The 20,692-nt window shown below is 43.3% G+C and overlaps 1 protein-coding gene across 2 annotated transcripts in view; it reads right to left on the bottom strand.

The window, feature by feature from the left end:
- Window positions 1–20,692, bottom strand: part of BACH2 (BTB domain and CNC homolog 2) — a 196,826-nt gene that overhangs the window by 150,704 nt on the left and 25,430 nt on the right. The window contains exon 1 of one of the 2 annotated variants that reach the window (XM_062572746.1): window positions 4,423–4,494. The exons of the other annotated variant lie outside the window; for it this stretch is intronic. The gene's annotated coding sequence lies outside the window, so the exon portion shown is untranslated. Of the gene's footprint in view, window positions 1–4,422; window positions 4,495–20,692 lie in introns of those variants that run through there. 2 annotated transcript variants of the gene reach the window in all.

The following is a 20,692-nucleotide window of genomic DNA, read 5'->3' as shown; positions in this document are numbered from 1 at the left end:
AAGTGGGCCATGAAATCCAGATGCCTTGTAGACAAAAGCATAAAAAAAAGAAGCAGGCAGGGGGAGAAACGGGGTGAACATGGTCAACCAGACTGACCCATCCAGGGCTCCAGGCAAACGCTGCCCTCCCAAAAGCGCCTTAACAGATACTGCTGTGTGGTCCGCAGAAGACGCCGTTCTGCGGGAGAAAAGGTCAAGATAAAACACAAATCCGCACATACGCACTCCCACGCCTTTCATAACTGCAGCTAAGGATTTAAGAAAATGTTTTGCATGAAACTTGTTTTAGTGCTTGTGTTCCAACAACTTCCCATTCCAGTTGCTGCTCCCACTCCAATTCCAGTCATCGTCAGGACGAAACACTAATATTTACATAATGCATTGTTAAAGAAATCTAGAGTAGCAGGAAGTTATATTAAAAATATATAAATATAGCCCATGCCTATTTAAAGCTTCAAATGCGTATCACTAGAAAACAGCATAAATTAACCCAAAATAATTCTCCAGCATGCATCAAGATCTAAAAAACCTTACGTGTGATGTTCCCTCTTGCCACCCACTTTAAATAAATAAAAAAAGAAAACACACGTGCTGGGGTGAGTTTAGGTTGCAAATGGTAACAAAACCAGCACCCAGTCCAACCGCACAAACGCAGTCTACTTTCTGATGTGCCGAAGACCGTGCCGTAACCAGCTAGAAACCCCAACGAGAGCCGCCCCGTGCCGTCGCCCCGAGCGGAGCTCCACCACGGGCTGCCGGCGCCGAGCCCCCCGTCTCGCCCGCCCTCGCCGCGCCACGACCCGACCCTCCGCCGGGGCCGAACCCGGAGCTCCCCGGCACCCCGGGGCGCCCTGGCGTCGCCGCGGAGCAAACTCCCTCCTGCAGCGCACGGCAAACTCAAATTTGCTAGAAACCTCCCGGTTAGCAGTTTACCGCTACCGTAATCGCGGGCTGTCAACAACGTGTCCTTTGTTGCCTGCATGCCGCTGCGTGCGGGTGTGCATGGTTTTTTTTCCTTTTCTTTATTTTTTTTCCTTTTCCTTTCCTTTCCTTTTTCTTTTTATTTTCAAGAGAAATTTGGGTTTTTCAATGAGTAATCTGTTTTCAAGTGATTTCTCCACGCTGGCTCCACCCTGTACTGTAAACTAGACATTACCTTATACAAGAATGAATCTGCTGCATTCCTCTGTCTAGCTGCCTCGCAGCAGATTTCCGACACTCGCAGCAGAATCAACAGCGGCGCGCACTCTCCCACCCTCTCCCTCCTCCCCTTCCCCCTCCCGCTCGCTTTTTCTTTCTCTCGCTCTTTTTTTTTTTCCTCTTTTTTTTTTTTTTCACTGCCTCACTGTGTTTTTGTGTAAATGATCTCACATGACTCAACAAATCCATCTGCCTGGAGCAGGCCAAGTTTGGAGCCTTCCCAGGAGGGAGGAGAAGAATTGCTTTGTGGAAAGGACCTGGAGCTTTGCCCTTTCTCTGGCTCAAATTACCCGCCTGTCAGGCCTGACGGATTTGGCTAAAAATAAAAGGAAGCGGGCCGTGAAAAGGAGATGAATGAGCTCAGCAGTTCCTTAGATAACATGGGCCCGGTGTTGCCCAAAGCTCCCAAAGCAGGAACTTCAAATGCTGGGCATGTAAGTGCAACGCTGCCGTGGAGGTGAATTGGCTGCTAAGGAAAAAGAAAAAAAAAAACATATATATATATATATATATATATGTGTGTGTGTATATATATATACACACACACCCGCGCGCGCGCGCACACACACACACCGTTGGAAATACATGGATTAAAGGCACAGACACACACGGGCCGAGCAGGAAAGCTGCCTGCTGTAGGTTTTCGGCTTGCCAGCGCGCGCGGGGGGCGGCCGCGCTGCCCGGCCCCGCGCGACGTGGGGCCGGGCGGCCGTGCCAGCGCCGCGCGCGGCCTCGCCTGTGTCAGTGCGTGCCCAGCACCCGCGGTGGGTATTAAGCACTTAGTTTGGCAATGTAATGACACACTGTAACAATCTGTAATGTGAAGCAGTCAGCAAAGCCCTGGCTCCGAAAGCTATTTCTCCCAACCATTAACCATATGTTTGGCTCCTCGGCTCTCCGAGCGGGTGTTCCAGCTCACCATCTGGTTTCTATCCACACAAGCAACTGTAAAGCGCAGCGTATTTCCCTCCGGAGCCGCGTGTTTCTCTCCGTCTCCCCCTCTCCCTGCCGGCCCGCCCCCGCTCCGCCGGCTCCCTTCTTTCCCATTCACCCCCTTTCCCGGCCGCGGAGCTCGCTGGCGCGTGGGCACGGGAGCTGCCCGTGCCGGCCCGGGGTAGGTGGCATCAAAAACTGGGAGATGCTTTCTCGGGAGGCGCGGGAGTCGGGTGGCCCGCGCGGAAAGGGGCTCCCGGGCGCAGGCACAGGCACGCGCAGAGCCTTCAGCCTGGGTTGCGTCAACGCCATCCCGCCACTGCGGAAGGACCTCCATCGCGAACCGAACAACAGGAGCGCGATCGGCGACGTGCCTGCTGCCCCCTCGCACGGCTCTCTAGGAACATCTGGTTTTGGTCCCCCATCTCTCCCCAAATCAAGACAATTTTGGGGTGGAAAAAAAAAAGAGAAAAGAAGGAACGGAATGAGAAAGGGCTGAAGAAAAAGGGATGAAAATATTTACTTTTCTTGTGATGACTAAACAAGCTTTTTCTGAAATTGTAAAAAAGCTTTTAAGTGTTATGTTTAAGAAGACCTTGTGCCATATGTTTGCTTTATGATTTTATGAATTCAAACTACTATTTATATTTTTAAAGCACTTTCATGCTGCTCTTTATTTTTGAAGTCACCTATGGGAGATCAGCAGTAATTTTCCTCTTTGGTTGGCCAATTTAAGACTAATCATGACCTAATGCAAATACTCAGGGATGCAAGCAATAGGATATTCAGCAAATCTCACACTTGCTCCTTTAAAATAAGTTTATATTCTGCAATGAGTCACACACACAGTGTTTATCCAAGTTACCAGTGCTACAAGAAAAAAAATCCTTTACATTTGCAAATATATACACATTACAGCTGTAAGCACAACTGCTTACACTAGGACTCATTTCTATGACTAGATATTGATTTTTTAATAATCTGTTATTATACTAATGTTGATACAGCAACTATCTTCTTGGAGTATGCAGTTTGATATTAAAAAGAAACTAGTTCTAGGAAATCTCAAATCCACACCCATTCACATACTATTTGAAATCCCTCTTTATCATGAATATAGAAATGCAAAGCCACAGTAGCATTTTTCCCCAATACATCTAACAAAGGAAATGCATAGGAATCATCAGTTATAAACAGCTCCATCTAAGCTGACTTGCTCTGCAAATCTGCTTCTCGGTAAATAGTAAAAAACTTCCCCAGTTTCCACCAAAAACCAAAAGCTTGCATTGGAAACATGCATGTTTTTCAAATCTCCTCATATGTGTGAGAAACCAGAGCATGAAAAAGGCACTGTGGGCCCTTATGCTGGAATCAAATACACGGGGGGAAAACCCTTATGCTTGTGAAAAGCCTGATGTCTTCACTGGGATTGCCTAAAGTTTGAGGGTTGAACCTGGCCTTAATGTTTTGCGCCTTAATGTTAATCACAGTCCACTGTGATTAATGCTATATACCCTCCCTCCACCTTCCACTCTCCCTCAGCTAGGGAAACAATATTGTTCTATGAGATTTAAAATTATTAAAAACATGAGAGATGTACTTTAGCTCCCAACTTGCATTTATTCAGAAGGAGGATCTAAATGTGTTAAAGAACATTATTTTAAGATAAGGTTGTTGCAATATACTAACAGCGTATTTAAACATCACACGTTAGGTTTCCTCCAGTCATCCAACAAGACATTGTCTTCGTTCACAACCACAGGCACCAGCCAGTGGTAGTACTCTACAACAGCGAAGATCCAGGTCCAAGCCTTTTAGTAGATTATAACCCGCTCTCATCCACAATAATTTTTTAAAATAGGTAATTCAAGGGAAATATTCATCGATTCAGAGAGGTTTACAGCCTAAGGGTTGGCTAATGATCTCATTGGACCTTCCTCCATTAAACAGGCCTGGAGTTTCTACTTCAGCACAGTAGTGAGAGGCTCCATTAGAGATCTTCCTCAGTGAGAAAACAAAACAAAACAAAAATTTTAGTTTCAACAGTCTGAAATGATGAAGGAAGCCACCACAGCCCTAACAACATTGTCCTATTCAGTAATTACCCTTGCCGCGAGAACGCTTACACCCTCAGTGCCTGCTTTGAATTAATTTAACAGCCAGCCAGCCACTGGGTCTTGTTATACCTTGTCACCTTCCTCTATTGCTCCGTCCCTGACAAAGGGCCACTGTCAACTTGAAACCTAGCCAGTTTTTAAAACATAATAAAAAGCAGTGTCACATTATTACCTGAATCCACCGAGTCCTCCTGCCAACAATGGTGTTTTTGCAATCACATTTTTGTGTTTTTAAAAACTTCTCTCTTGCCTCATATGGCTCTGTGTGAAAACCAACACAAAAGAGAAAATTGTTAAGGGCACCAGATTACCTGCTATTTGTGTTAGAGTAGTAGCGGGCTTTTCCAGCAGATATTTAGGTCTTTTTTCTGCTACGTGCCAGAAAAAATATTAAACAAGAAGAAAGTCATTTTCCCGAAACTGCCTATTGACCAAAGAGAGGAGACAAAGAACAGTTTGGAGGGGAGGCCAAAATGACCCAGCCCATCACTTGCAGAGCTGCGCAAGGGAACGCAGGTCTCCCGAATCCACACCTCGTGCGCTCCCCTCCGGGGTACGCTTCCTGGCAGTGCTGGGAACAAAGCCAAGCAGAAACTCAATGCCACCAAAAACAGAAATACGGAGAAAAACAGAGGGTTTTTTTTGTCTTAATTTCTTTCAGTTTCACTAGCAAATACATGTCACTGGTAAGTACAGCAGTGTTGTAAAAATAATACTTACAAAATTACATCGACAGTAAATTACTTAACTGTACAGTTTCCCTGGCCTTCGCACCCGCAACATAATTGTTTAAGTAGCAATTCTGCTTAAAATTCTAGACTAATTTAATTCCAGAATTAAAATTCTAGTGCCTGTGCTCACTCCCTACTTCACAGATTACTAGCTTGTTGTTTCAGTGTCAATCTCTTCCACCAGTACACCCAGATGAACCATAACCGTCACTTTTATATAAAGAAGTTTCCATACTTAATCAAGGAAGAACCCCATATGGTAGAACCCGCCTGAAGATACAACTTCAAAAAGAAAAAAAAGTCACTCAGAAGCGCCTGAAGACACATCATAAAGGAAGAAAAAAAAAACACAACTGGATTTTCAGTACTGGAAATGCCATTAACGTCAATATTTCATCGCTATCTCTGCAAACAAAACAAAATAAAAACTTTTACTGAAGGAGACGCGGCTCAGCCGTCCGTTCCTGCTCCCTGCTCCCGCAAGGGTATGGCATACAGGCAGCAACGGGGCGCTCAGGAGGATGGGGCTGCGATGCTCGGCGCCTGGCCATGCTCGGCCCCTCGTCAGGGCGGACGTCTGAAACGTGGCTGAAAACGTGGCTGGAAAAGCTCAACGAACCTGGCGACCTTTGGCGTAATGATTGCAGATGTGAGACTAGCGCCGACCTGGGCTGGTCTTTCCAGTGGAGGGTGAACTTTGCCGTCCGCACCACAAATCTACTCGGATTCGGCCAAGCCGGGAACCGGCCCAGCGAGGGGAAAAGCACACTAGGACCGGAGCACGACCTCACTGGGGCGGGCAGGTGGAGGGAGGCCGGGGAGAGAGCCAGCGCCCGGTGAGGCGAGGCAAGGAGGGCCGAGGCAGGGAGATGCAGCGGGGCTGCGCCGCGGCCGGGCAGCTACGACGCTGCCAACGAATCACGCTCGCGTCCATGCGATGCCAGCTGATGCCACTTGCCTTTTTTTCAGTTCGCTTCCCATCTTGATCCTTTTGTGCATCGAAGGCATGTTATAAAGAAGAACGTTGATGAATCAAGCGCTGAAAAAGCCAGGAGATGTTACGGGCGAACGCGGCCCACAGCGGCTCCCTGCGCTCCTCCGCTGCTGGGGCAGGTCCTGCTCAGGCCACGCATCAGGGTGATGGCAGGAGAGCCATCAGGAGAGCACGGGGCAACTCTGACATTTGTTGATAGCGAACAAGGCAGCCACCCCGTCTCCCCCGACGCTCCTCTCGCGGCCTTGGAGGACTGCCACGGAGCTGCTGTGCAGTGGCACTCAAGTCATTTAAACCAAGCGTTTCCCAAGTGGCCATTTACGGTGCGTTCCTAACCAGCCTGAAACCCTGGCTTCTCTCAAGCACAACTAATGAACACTCGCAGCAAAAGGGAACTCTGTTTCCAGTATATGAAATAGTGTGTGATACTGAGACATCTAAATTGCAAGGCTGTAAGATCCTCAAGATCCTTTGTCCTCTGTTTTAACTCTCTTCCTGTAGAAGAGTGGCTATGCTTCCCAAATCATTTGTCAAACCCTCAGGTGTGACAGTGATAAAGAGAAAAGTTCAGGAGGAAATTGCAAACTTCTTCAGTAAGATGTGAACAGTGTGCAATAAATAAAGCCTGGGGCCAAACACGGAACAGCAGGAAAAAACCCAAGATGCTGAATAGCTCATTCACCGAGTGCTTGCAGCTAGCTATATGCTTTGTGTTAGAGGCAGGATCTTGCTGAAGGAGCAGGGAGTGATCACATAATCAAAAACTGTCCGTGCATTCACAAGACTTAAATTAGGATTGTACAAATCAGCTTTATACATCAGTGATTCACACTGTGCCCTTAGTTACAATATTTTAATGTCTTTGTGCATGAAAAAAAGTAATAGCAAATAGGTGAAATGGCCCTAGATATTACGCTGCTCTAGACGTTCACAGCCTGTGATAAAGCACAAGTCTACAGTCAACCAAAGGCACGAAGCAGAAGACAGATCTTAAAGGTAAATAATTCAGGGCTTGAATTCTTTAAGGTAAATAATTTAGGGCTCTAATGAACTCGCTGACTGTAAATAGGGAGTTCCACTGCTACGAGCCCTCCAAACTGCCCTACATGCAAACCTCAGGAGTGCAGAACAGAAAACTGGCAGCAAAAACATGCCTCAAATATTCCCGGCTACAGGAACCAGGCCTCTCACAATCTCTCTTGTGCAAAATAAAAGGAGTCCTGGAGAGTAAAAAGCAGCTTCTCAGCTTGGCTACAGTGCTCTCTACTGTACCCAGAAGCCTCTGAAAAGGTGGTGCAATTTAAGAAACGTGATTTGGGCAAGCAGTAAGTTAGTTTGTGACCCATTTTGTGTCCCACTGAAGCATCAAAAAGCTCCTCAGGTGTAGTCAGCATAGCAGTTTGGTCCAGAGGCTCTAAAAACACAAGTGACTGTGGGTAAAGCTATAAGCTCTTTGCTAAATAAGACAGCCAAAAGATTAAAGAGAGCATACAACCCCTGACCCCCCCCCCACTCCGCAATCTTTTCCCCGCCCTCTTACAAAATCAGCTTTTATCAAATGCTTTTATCACCACCTGAGAATTCCCGTGCATCCATCAAAAAGTGTTTCAGCCAGACAAAATCCATCAACAAACCACAGGATCAATCCTCATCAATGCTTAAATTACCTCCAAGTCTCAGTCTTCCTTGCCCGCATGCTCTGCTACAAGGAGCCATACACAGACAGCATCTATCCCTGACTAGGCAAGGAAATTACTAAAATGGGGATACAGTGGACAGTCACCAGCTATACAATGCTGCTGCTGCTGAAACACTCTGGGGAGTTTTATGCTGCCTCACACATACATGAAGTAGTGCGTAAAAATATCCCTAGGTTGCCTAACACCATCTTACGAGACCTACGTGAAACTAAAACGTGGAACAAAACCCCGCCTTTTGCTGCTAGACACAGTTAGGGCAGCAATAGCCAACTCACTGAAAGGCTGCTGACGAGCCTGGAAACACCGTATGGGCACATGCCCGTGGATCAGCAATCAGGAACGCGACTGCCGTTCTCACTCCATACGCGGAGGAGATGAGATCTCATCACCGGCAGAGATCTTCTAGGTAACGTTCCCAAAAGGGGGAACAAATCTGCGGGTAAGGTTACATCTCCCAGGGTCCTGGACATAACACAAAAATAACCATTGGTGCTCTCTCTGCTTCCAGGTAATACCATCCGACTGAAAAATGTATGTTTTGCAAAGACCACTTTCCAGAAAAAAAAAAAAAAAACTTTCTAAAACTTGTAGAAAGTTCAGTTTCCAGTTTCTCAAGAGCTGGCAAGCACATCTAGATTGCCAAAACCTTCCTCCACTATGCCAGGCTAAAAAGGACTTGTTTGCCCACCCTGTACTTCAAAAACGAAAACCCAGGCAGAGTGGAAGCATGCATGCAAAACAAGGAAGTATCAATTTAAACCCTTGATTATTCATGAAAAATGATTGCGCTGGGTCTCTCCTTATGTAATTAAGTAGCTGATTCCTATCTAAGGACAGGACTGAAAAATGAAACAGCCTTCAAACCTCTGCTAACTGAAGTTTTTGTAATTCTACTCCATGTCATTTCCTTGTTTATGTCTCATGATACTGGAGTTCAACTTTTGGAGAAACATGCATGAAGAACCTAGAAAGTGAAATGTGATATTATTTATGAAATAAGAGAGCATGCTATTAGCAAGAATTCGTATACACACACATCCAAATCCTGTTCCTCCGTCAAACACCCACTCTTGAAATCCTGTACCAACCAGATTAGCAAATGTGCACATGCCTGCACTCTTGCAGAAACAATAGTCTCTTTCAGCCCATACAATCTTCTGAAGAAACAGGCTAAAACGTCATGGGAAACCTTCGGAAATATCTGCAGAAAACAGTTCACAAGATGAAAGGCAAAATGAGTCTTTTAAATTGTATAAAGTACATAACATGAAGGAGAAATTAATGGCTTTGTTACCTATCCATTCTTCCAAAAGGCTTTATGTATTTATTTAGTTTTTGCTAAATGTTCAGGATGGAAAAGGGGGTTGACACAACTCTAGAAAACAAAACACCCCAGAGATGGAATGGTTCCCTCATAAATAGAAGGCTTCAGGCAAAATTCAGCTCTCAGAGCTGTGCAGCAGATCTCAAAGCTGATATCCCGCTCTCCTTACATGCATGGATCTCCCACTGACGTCAATGATTTTCAGCTCTCTTTACAAGCAGGAATTGGATGAGTCTGCCTGCCCCAAGTATAAAGTACTCCTCCCTCCACTCCCATCCCAAACAAGACTCTGCTGCTGTGGAGGGCATTACACTATTTTTTAATTAACCTAGCACAAGTTTTGAGCTGCCTCAGGGCTATGCTAGACAACGATACGTCTTCTGCTTTGAAACAGCGTGGCAGAAGAACCTACAGTGGGTTCAAAGGAACACTCTGCCATAAGGTTAGGGAATTGAGGACAGACAAGAAATTGCCACAGTGCCCTACCTACCTTCTCTAAATTTTGTCTCTAGAGAATTGAAGTGCAAGAAACTGAATATTTAATCAGGAGGGAGATGGGGCAAGGAGAGCGGCTTTGATAATGTTATGGTTGGGAATATCACATAAAAGTTATTACGGAATCACAGCATCCACCATATATTTCAAACTGTAAGTCTTCAAAAAAGCTGTGAGGGAAAAAATTCCCTCTGTTATCGAAGACAGCACTAAGCAATCAAAAAGACTTAAAACTAATCCTTGTTTCTCCTCTCAAAAGGGCCTATGTAAGTCCTGCAGGAAAGAAACCCTCCCGTATCAAAGCAGATTTTCTATCCATGCACTCACACTGCTCATTGGTTTTAATCATCTGGTATGCATCTTTATACAGGATTGCTTATGCTAAGGAAAAATACTGATGCTCGTTCTGCAGAAAATACTGACCCCTATTCTGCAAAAATACAACTAGGGCTAACGCTAGCAATTGTGGCTCTAAGTCTGTTTTTTGTCTTGCATTGATGAAACAAAATAACCCCTGACATTTTTAACTCTCGCTCACGTATCCCCAAAACACATTGTCATTCCCTGCAAGATTTTACTATGCAATTCATGTAAAACCAACTGCAAGTATTCTTCAAAATGTAGGAGTAAATCAAAGTATAATTTGATGTGCCTGATTATACACATATCATATGAGAACGTGAGAACTGATCATACAAGAATACAAGTTGCTTTTCATTTTACAGCTCCAAGAGTCAAAAAGGGTGTGTAGGACCCTGATATATACCAGATGTTTTAAAGTAAGGTAGAAAAACTGGTGTGGACACATTTGTCCTCTGTGAAAGCTTCCCGACAGCTACCAACTGGATGTGCTTTAGTGTGTGTGCTTGCTTTGCCTACAAAAGAATAAAAGCCTAATGGAATGGGAATATTCACAGCTTTTACTCATACATATAATCCTGCTCTCAATCCTACTCAGCTTTCGGGGAAAATAAATTTGACAGGTCAATCATTATGAAGCTGGAAACACCCCCCCCCCCAAAAAAAAAATAGTTAATTAAAAATATTTTTGTATCTATTTAAGAAAAACAGGTTGTTTTAAAGAAAACAGTTTGGTCTGGAGCACACCTGCAGTTCACCAAGTTTCACACTAAACCTAAGAAATGAAAGAGTAAAATATTTTCACTTGTTTGCAGCAAGTCTTGAGTCAGTTTCATTTTCAGGATTTAACTTTTTAATGTGTTTGGATCGAAAAAAAAAAAAAAAAAAGATTAAAAAGGGAGGGAGGAAGCTTTCACCTCAGCTCCCAGAGGCCTCAGTCAGAATCACCTCCCTCCCTATACCAGACACTCTACAAATGCATTAAGAGTTCAACTTCTGTGTCCTAAAAGGCCAAGTTTCATTTTTAGCTACAATTCTGAAGATTGTTTCTTCTGCCATAAACAAACTCCATAGATCCTCTTTTCCATAACCTGTGTGGTTCAAAGAACATCATAGGATGTATATGAAAGAAAAGAGAAAAAGTCCCAGGCGCAGGACAAGTAGATACATACTCAGGTGAGGCAAGAAAATGCGATTTGAGCTTTCCAAGTCTCACACATCTAACCTGAAGCAACTTCTTCACTGAACTTTTCTCTCAATTCTTTTTCTGTATAAAGTTTGCGATTGTAAAAAGACATTTTGGAGATGCAGTTAGTGCCTGAAAGTTTACTTGATATTTTGCCCATGATCCTTTCAAGCAAAGCGCTGCCTCCACTGGCCTCTGGGTCAACACTAAAATCAGTCATTCCTGTACAGGACCATGGAGATAACTCCCTGCTCACTAAACATCCCACTTTCTTCCTTGTTTTGCCTGGAGGATCTGAGAAAACATGCATTTAGTCCACAAATATGGACTCCTGTAATGCAGCTGTTAGACACAAGTCTCAGTTTTTCAGATTTTCTTTTTGTTGCCTCATTATCTTTATTATGTTCCAGGAGAAACCAGGGTCCCCACAGGCAGAGAGAGGAAGTCTTTATGCTTCCAGCTGTATCTAATACTAGCTAGTCAACCGGATGGTGCAAAATGTTGCATCAATCTGATGTTTCACTTCAAAGTCACAAAAATTTTCTCTTACTTCTAGGACTAGGTGCCTGTGGTTTGAGTTACCACTGGGGAAATGGAAACTCACAGCCAATACTTCAGATTTCTTCCCAACACTGCTGGGCTGCCCTCAAAAGAAAAACAACCCAAAGATGACAGATGTAAAATGGCTTAAATTGCACACTTAGAAAATACTATGGACTAAGCAAAAAAATACGTGCAATTACATGAAATCAAGCACCAAAGTCCTCATAAGTCAATACTTCAGTCTTAGAACTAGGACTGGATCCTTAAGAGGTAGTTCTGAATGAGGACAGGGGAGTAAAGCGCAGGTCCTGACCACTAACTTTAATCTTGCAGGCACTGACTTCACGCCATTGTTATCTGCTGGAAAGACCATTCTGGTTAAGATACCTTTAAAAATACAGTTTCAGCACAATCCATAGGCTGAAACTCTATTTTCTATGTATAGTCAGGCAAAAGAGAGAAAAAAGACTTGCCAATGAAGAACAAAAATACCAGATCAATGAGCATATAGTCTTAAAAAAGTGATATCTCTAATCCTTCACTTGCTAAGAAATCTCTCTCAAAGAAATATTTATGTTAAAATTTAAAGTTATGTTCAACATTAATCCTAAGGAATTTTACAACAGAACATACCAATTTTAAAAGGATTCTACAGTTTTAATGAATTCCTAGAACCCAAAGACAGAAATTAAATGGGGTGGGGGAACTCAGTGTTGGCTAGACATATTTCAATATTTGTTACCATAGAAACAAGCCAGTAGATTTAGGTTTTGGAGTTATCCTTGCTATAAAATATTAAACTTCTTACAGTTTTTGCATATGTATATTATGGCAAGAACACAGTCAATCCTGATAAAGCCCAAAGCATCTTAATTATTTAACAGGATTTTTTTTTTTAATCTTTTAAAACATTTTTCCTTAATAGACTGTACTTTAAAATCTTCCAATATTTCCAGAATACCAAAGAGACACTTCTGGCTGAAAGAATAATATACAGGAGATGAGGAGGAGATAAAGACTTATTTTTTCACTATGCTGTGGAGAAGTTTCAGATAAAAGGAACAAAAAACATGTTCGGATAAAGGATATTCAACAGTAATGAAAAAAATTATACCAATTAACAGCTCTGATAATTTTACTAGCTAAAAATACATTACATTTTATATTTCATTTGGAAAACACTTCATGCTTCAAGTTTCTTTGATTTTTCTTTTTAACTCCAGCAATGGAAAAAACGTAAAAGTGCAGAATGTAAGCGACTGAGATAACGTCTTGACACTTCAACGATATCAAGGTATTCCTGGCAGGCGCTTGAGAAACAAGACAAATGTATTGTCCTTTCATGCTTCCAAAGAGCACTAACACGTTTTATTCAATTCATCATGATACCCAACATGCAAAAGATCAACAATCCCAGCGAAAAGAAGGGGCAGATGCTTACTCCAGCACACTCCTGAAAAGATGGAAGAAAAAAGAGCTAGTTTTTAAAAAAATATGTAGTACAGTGGACCGACAGCTCTGCTCGCCCTCCACCATAGTCCTGAAGTTCATTAAGCGTCGGGAGACTCAGCTGGGCCAGTGGGGAAAATCGCCGCTAGCGCGACCGCCGCCGGGTCATCGTGCCGGCGCAGGGGCTGAACGAAGCGCCTCCGACGCTGGTTTTGCAGCCAGAACTGCTTCCCGGGCGCAGCCCTCACCTCCCACTTGCGTTCAAGAAAATCTGTTCACGGGCGGCACAACATGTGGTTTCCCCGCCAGGTAAAAAATGACAGACCTGAGAGTAAAAGCCGTAAACCTCACATTTGTTTCTATGCTGTGTTCCTGCACTGAAGGGGACCAGGAAAAACACCAACAGAAGCAAAGCAAACCAGAACGAAGAAAAAAAACTGAGTGAGACTGAAACACCCTCTTCTTCCAAGAATTAAACAATGGTTTTTATGAAGTGCAAAGATAAGCAGTGGGACTACCATTTCCTAATATTTCTGAGGTCAGTTCTCTAACACAGGTTCTCAAATAGCCAATTAAAGGTCTGCAGTGCTCATTAAGCTTTTATACTGAAATGTATACCATTATTTTGAAAAAAAAAAAAACAAATCCAAAAAACCTTAAGTCTCTTAAAAACGGAAAAATCTACTATTAAAGGAGTTCCAAGACAACCCTTAAACTAATGGAAACATCTTCAACACTTTAAAAAACAAAAATGGTAAGACATCTTAATTTTAAAAGAGTAAGTATTTAAATGTCACTTCCTGTATATTATATTGATTTGGAAAACCTTGTATTTTTGTTTGCTTTGGTGTGGGTAACAGTGCAGTCATTTTAGAATACACCTCTGCGGCATTTATTGTTGCCTGTTTACGTTCTGCAACTGTTTTACATAACTTTGAATACAAGAAAAGCAGAAAGTGATCTTTCTTCTGCAAAGAAAGAGCAAGCTAAAAAGTAGCCTGCTACTAGAGCTTTCAAAGACAGACGGACTGGAAAAAAGTATCCCAACACTCAAGGGAAAAATGCACAATTTCCTTTCACTGACAGCTGCAGCAAGGTACAATAAATCTATTTTATCTGGGTAGTAATGTGTATGTGTTAAATGTGGAACAACATTGTGTCCTACAGAAAATTTACCAACACAAGCCTACAAAGGGCACCATTATGGACGTGCAATGAAGAGGTGGGAAGTTATTCAGATGTCTGAATAAGTCCTGGAATGATAAGAGATGCATGCAACAAATGTTGTCAAAGATATGGCATTTAATACATGTATTCAAACACTGAGCCATAAACCCCCTCAGTGCACCTTTTTCTGGCCCCCGTGAGCCAACGTTTGTCCGTCAGCAAGTGGTAGCGGTACCATTGGACTCTGGGTTTTATATCTTCACCTGCTACTGCAGTTATTAGCAACACACAATATCCTCATCCTTCCCACCAAGCATTTATAAATTAGGAATTGATTTGAAATATCATTTTAAGAAAGTTGATGTGGCTTTTATAAAGTTTTCCATAAAATCTGTATAAAAAAGTACAACAAAGCAGAACCGGTTATATGCATGCATTGTACGTGTATCTTGGAAGAAAAGAGCAATCATTTGATCAGGTTGCTTGTCTTGCAATAGCCATTTCTTAGTGTTTTGTCAAAAAAAAAAAAAAAAAAAAAAAAGGGAAATGCGCAGGCGCAGTGCCGACATTTACGTCGTTTGACACAAGTCTCTCCAATTTAAAGGACAACCGGCACCATCGCTCAGGGTGGCTTTGGTTGCCCTCATGTGGCGGCAGGTTAACACCAGGCCAGCGCCTGATCGCCCCCACCGCTGCCAGCCCCCCAGCTCCGTGGGGCAAAACCGAGGGGCAGAGAGCAAAGCTCCGCGCTAGCCTTGCTGCGCCTGAGACGCGCGCGCTCCGCGTTTGGATAGCGCCTGTGCGTGCTTCGGAAATACCGAAAGCGCCGTTTGGCCTGCTTAAAAGACATGTTTTAGTAAATATAAACTGATAGAAGGTAAGACAGGAGAAACACTGGAGATTCTGTTTCTCTGTCCAGCAACATGAGAGAAAGATAAAATTGAACCAAATAAAAACTCAACACACACAAAATAAAATACTTTCTACACAACATGCAGTTATCTGATAGCAACCCATTCCACTTTATATCATGGAGGCCAAGAGTTCAGTTGAAATTGGAAAGGCACTGGAAAAGAGTTTCACATCTCAACAAAATTTTGGAGAGGAACATAAGCATCTCACACTTCAGTCTTGACCCAACAATTACAGGATAAAGCCAAGACATCGTAGGCTGTCAGGATGTTATATTTGCTGTTCAAGGTGGGGCAGGAGTATTGCTCTTTCCTCTGCAGCATCTGCAGCTCATCACCAAATTAAAAGACTGGAAACTGGGGTGTATGAACAGGGATCTGGACTGGCAAAGCAAGAAACACAACTTTTCTATTATTGGAAGATTAATATGCGAACGAGTTGGTGAATGGGAAGGATTAAATATAGAAGAAAAAGTAAGCAAAATGATTAATTGCTAGGAAATGGAACTGATGATTTATGGAAGAGAGAATTAGTAAGATTTGGGAAACTGAAGAGAATAACCAGTGCTTGATCTGCAGGGCGGGACCATCTGGTGTGTGTAAGGCACAGTAGTACAGCGCACATGCCCTGAAGTTTGGGTCGTCATTTCTCTTTCGCTCAAAGTCTTTGTGTATACAGAGAATATGCAGCCTAAATAGGCTGCTTTTAGAAGTTACTAGCTGAAATTAACTGCCTTTAAAACGAGAAGCTGCAATTATTCATTTTAAAACCGTATTCTTTAATCTAAAACAAAAGAAATCCAGACTCTTCATTCTATAAGACCTTCTATGTGGTCTTTTAGGTCTGGTGCATGGTCACATTCACATCCTTCTATTTCAGTTTTCTAGAAATTTCTAAAAATAAATGGCTACTTTTATAATGTCATTTACATTTGTTTTAAGAAAGAATACATAGAAATGGAAAGCATTCTTAGCATATTTAATTTTTTAATTTTTAGAGTACAAGGTATCAACACAGATGCATGCTTTTGGTTTTTGTGCTCTGCAATTATTAACACAATCAAATTTTTTTGCAGTCAACACATGACCTACAGGCACCTCAAAGCAGCACAGACCTGAGCCATAAATCAGTATCTTAAAAGTCTATTACCACCAGGCTTTTGTGCAATGTCTTCAATTCATTTGCTTCTGTGTGGAATACAGAGGGGAAAAAAAACCCAGCTGAATAGTGATACCCTAAAACTATTTTACCGTAACACCTGCTTTTAAGCTTAATGCCATTTTAAAATCACTTAAAAATACTTTTGCAGTTAAAAAAAGATATAACCGACTACATCCTCTTTGGGTTACGCTCATGAATGAGCCATTGTCTGCATTAGAAGCGAGCACCTGGATCAATTCATGGGTAGCCAGTGAAGCCTGTTAATTTCCTTTCAAAACATTAATTTACAAAAGACGTGATCAAATTAATATTAAATATAAAATCTCAAAGGTCAAGATTATCACGTGCAAGATGATAGACACACACACACACGCATATACTCCTCAGCTGCAGTGTTTGTAAAAGGTAGCTTTAAAAGGCTAAAGGAGTTAACTTCTGTGGTAGAGCTAGATACGCTCCTGCTCACAACTGGCACTGTGCAAACCCAAGGGAAAGCGACCGCTCCCTCCCCCAAAGAGGTTATTAAGACACTGAGGCAAATATTTTTCATACTTTTCTAAAGGTCCATTATGAAATACTGTAACTAAGACTCATTAAGAAACAATTCTGCGCTATCTTGGACATATCTTAAATTTCCTCACACAGGTCTTTTTATAGGCTCATCCCCGTAACAGCCAAGTATTTTCTGCAAAGGGTAAACAACAGGACCTGGATTCACACAGATAGTAAGTCAGGAAAAAAGCAGTCTGGGACTGCGAAGAGGCATCAGCTGGGCTCAGCAGTGGCTGCCACTGTATCACCAACACACCCTGCCGGGGAGTTCAAGTTCTTCAAGGCACCTTAGACAAAGTGCACCACCATCGGCGCAGCTTTCTCGTGCCAGTCGTTCCAATCTCCGAGGACCTTGCAGCTGCAAAATTTTGCCAGGGCCTCTCTCCCTCTCCATCCTCTGGAAGGAGTTTTTCCTTCGACCACGAGTACCCTTGGCACTGTGCGTTTGAAGGACTCCAGCAGCGTCTCCCGCTCCGCTGAAAGTCTGCATCAGCTTCACAGGGTTTCAGCCATCCATTACCTTGATGTTAATGTTTCTCGCGAGGTCCAGTTTTACTCATCAGCCTTGCGAAGAAGCAGCTTTGCGTTCAGTATGTCTGCACATTTTTTCCCCTTTTTACAAATGCCAAGACCAAAGGGAATGGATCTTCTACTGTGCTTAAATTCTGCACAAAGAGTCGTAATAAAAAGAGTTGGCAAACCTGATAAATATAAGAATCAACACAAATTTTAAGTCTCAAGAAACACACTACTCTCAATTTAATGCTGTAGGCTACAACACAGTGCATTTTCCACACAGCAGGGCTAGACACTCTCCCTATTAACTAAATAGTTTAAACTCCCGTACTTGATTTAATAGGAATCTGTTGTTCTAAGCAAAAATGTAAGGCAGTGAGGTTTACTTAGGCGGCCAAGTACTTAAATGAAACTGAGAAAAACATCAGAACAGGCATGATACATTTCAGAAAATGGCAGCTATAACAATAATTAAGTTGAAGTGGCCAAGAGATGAAGCCCTAGAAAATTGGAAGCAATTAACATATAATTTTCCAGAAATATTAAATTCATATTGAAGACTCCACAGGAGTCGCACAAAAAGATGTGGTGATGAAAACCAGATACTTTGCATAATCAGCAACAAAACATTTCAAACTTCGCCATCAAAACAAGGGCGATCGGTAACGTCATTTTGAGAAGAGCTGTTCGCAAAACAGCAGCTTCGGCTGGGTAGGCAAAGGGGAACACGGCTCGAGCGCCTGTGCATCACCTGCACCGCCGGAAGAGCTGGTCACAGCTACGGCCCACGAACGCTGCCCAGACAGCGACAGCTTCTGCTTGTTCAAAGCCTTCGGTGTCCGCTGGCTTGGCGACACTCACAGGCTTGTCTCAACTGCGGCCGTTCCCCAACAGAAAGACCTCACTAGAACTAGGAGGCTTAAGCACGTGCTTAGCCAGGATTTGGATCTAACGCCAGGTTTACAAGCTAATTTCTCCCAGGGCATGCAGCATGAAATTGGACACATTGGGAGCATTTGTGAGGGCTCTTGAAATCAAACTCTCCTTCAGGTACGTGCACAGCCACACACAAGAACAGAGCCCTCCACACTCTTCTCTCTCTTTCAGCTGACGGAAAGGGGGATAAAGTAAGTACTTTTTGGAAGTCGTTTGCCAGTCCAGACCCAAGGTGCTCCTCCTCTACATTACGGATTACTGACCGTTCTTCATACCACATGCCTCTCTGCACCAAGCCCTCGGACTCAAACCTGCCTGTTTACTACAGAAATACACCCTCTACATCCTCTTTGGATTTACTCAATTGCTCAAAAGTTGTCCCAGAATCTCTCAGACTTGGTAGCTTTAAAAGGCGTAGCATCGGCCCCGATCCGTTCTAAGGAAATGCCACTACTCCCTGCCACGGCCAGCCTGGTTTCTGTCACTCATGCCCGGGAGACACTTCCACTTCACAGGATGCTCTCCATCAGGAAGGACCCCGCTGACATCCTTGCGCAGAGCTGTTACTTATTCAAGACCCAGTATGCTAATGGTGACTCCCAGTTGGATAACTAACTGCAAGGTATCAGATGTAATTTTGAGCAGAGTTGTCCCATAGTTTGAACTAGAAAGTTACAATGCTGCCAGTCCTCATAGTGAGAGGAAACTCCTCATTTATGCTAAAAAGGGAAAGGTAAGGAGCTTGCCAGCCACATTCAAATGAAACAGCCTGCTAATAATAAAATGTCATGATTTTCTGTCTCTCAATTTTAGGTACAGCATCAAGATGACATGTGGATGCCAAAAGAGTCTTCTCCTTTGTTTTTCTGTTAATATTTCAAGAGTATGAATTTATTTATTTTTTTTTTTTACTGAATTGTCAAGGGCTTTGAAGTACTACAACACTTACAGTGCGGGGCCTGGCAAACTCAGACGAAAATGGCTGATGAATTTTAGATTTTTTGCTCTTCTTATGTTTGATGTTAGTTCACACTTTGAAAGTGAAAGCATTGGAAAGTGAATGCTATTTTTGCATTATAAAGGTTGTTTCTATCACAAGCTTGAAATACCGCTCAAGTTGTACAAAACATGCTTGGCTCTATTATTTTTATTGTACCTAGCCCACAAAATTGTTACCTGCAGAAAACCAATTCCCATACAGTAGCTATTAGAGAACATTATTTTAATTTGCATGGGGAAACAGCGTGCTCTCCCTGGACTTATAAAATTATCTTTTAATATCACAGCTTTTTGTCTTCTTTAAAAAGATGAGGAACAGCACAAAAAAAAAAGATAAACAAAAATCTGAAGCAACGTGACAAATCAGCTTGTTTTCCAACAGCAACAGCAGAGCCCCCCAGAAGGCAGAGATTTGCTCTGGTACACCCCTTGCTCTGCACCAGCTAGGAGCTTGTCCACACTCCCGCAGAAGGCAGGCTGGTGCCTCGGCTTTCCCTACAGGTATTACCCAGCCTAGTGGCACGGAGTTAAATCAAGCAGGCTGCAGAGAGAAGCAAACAGGAAGGAGAAGAGGGAAGAAGATAAGCTACTGCCAGAAACAATGCCAGGAGCCTTCAGGAAACTACAGTGAAGCTATAAATTGGGAAGTGCCCGTCTGCCCAGCTCGGCTCCTGCCCGATGTGCAGAGGAGGCCACCAGTGGGTACGAGTGGTGGCTGGGGAGGCAAGAGGCGGCCACCACCAGGTCAGGCTGTGGCCCCCAGCTGCAGGGATACTTGCACTAAGGGGAACCTGGCAAGGCTCATGAGGGAAGAAAAAGCTCAGGTAAGTGGAAAGAGGCAGAGAAGCATTTCCTCTACTAATTCTCTTCTCCAAGTGATGGTAATTTGCTCTGAAGAAGTTTTGGACTCATTTTGAAGCAGCCATTGAATGCAGTTTTTCAACACTAACCAAATTTGGGCCAATCGTGCTGAATAGCCAGGTCATCCCTTTTAGCTACGCTTGTAGGAGAAGGCCAAGGCCACTGGAGGCCAGACAGTGCTTGGGCACAAGACCATGTTCAACAGAGACCAAAGGCAGCATGACCTACCTCAGGGTGCGTGCACCCAGGGAGGACCCAGATACATGCACACACACAGAGCTCGTCCTGCGAGTGTGACATGTGCAGATTGCAGATCTGGCTCATTTCTCATAAGCTGATTACGGCCAACAGGTTTGTGCTAGTATTTATTGAAATGCTCTGGGTATTTTACCTCCACCTGCTTCGTTCAGGTTGCCTGGAAGAGCAAGCAGCAAGCGTTTTGAAAGAGCCAAGCTTCGCACAGGTTTTGCTTCTCGGTGGCCTCTGCTGGCCTTCTCTCCATGTCTATATATCCACACTAACTCTTCCCTGAGGGTTTTCCAGAGAGAAAGGAGTA

The sequence above is a fragment of the Rhea pennata genome, chromosome 3 (assembly GCF_028389875.1).
Source record: "Rhea pennata isolate bPtePen1 chromosome 3, bPtePen1.pri, whole genome shotgun sequence".
NCBI lineage: Eukaryota > Metazoa > Chordata > Aves > Rheiformes > Rheidae > Rhea > Rhea pennata.
This window is presented reverse-complemented; position numbering and strand designations above follow the sequence as displayed.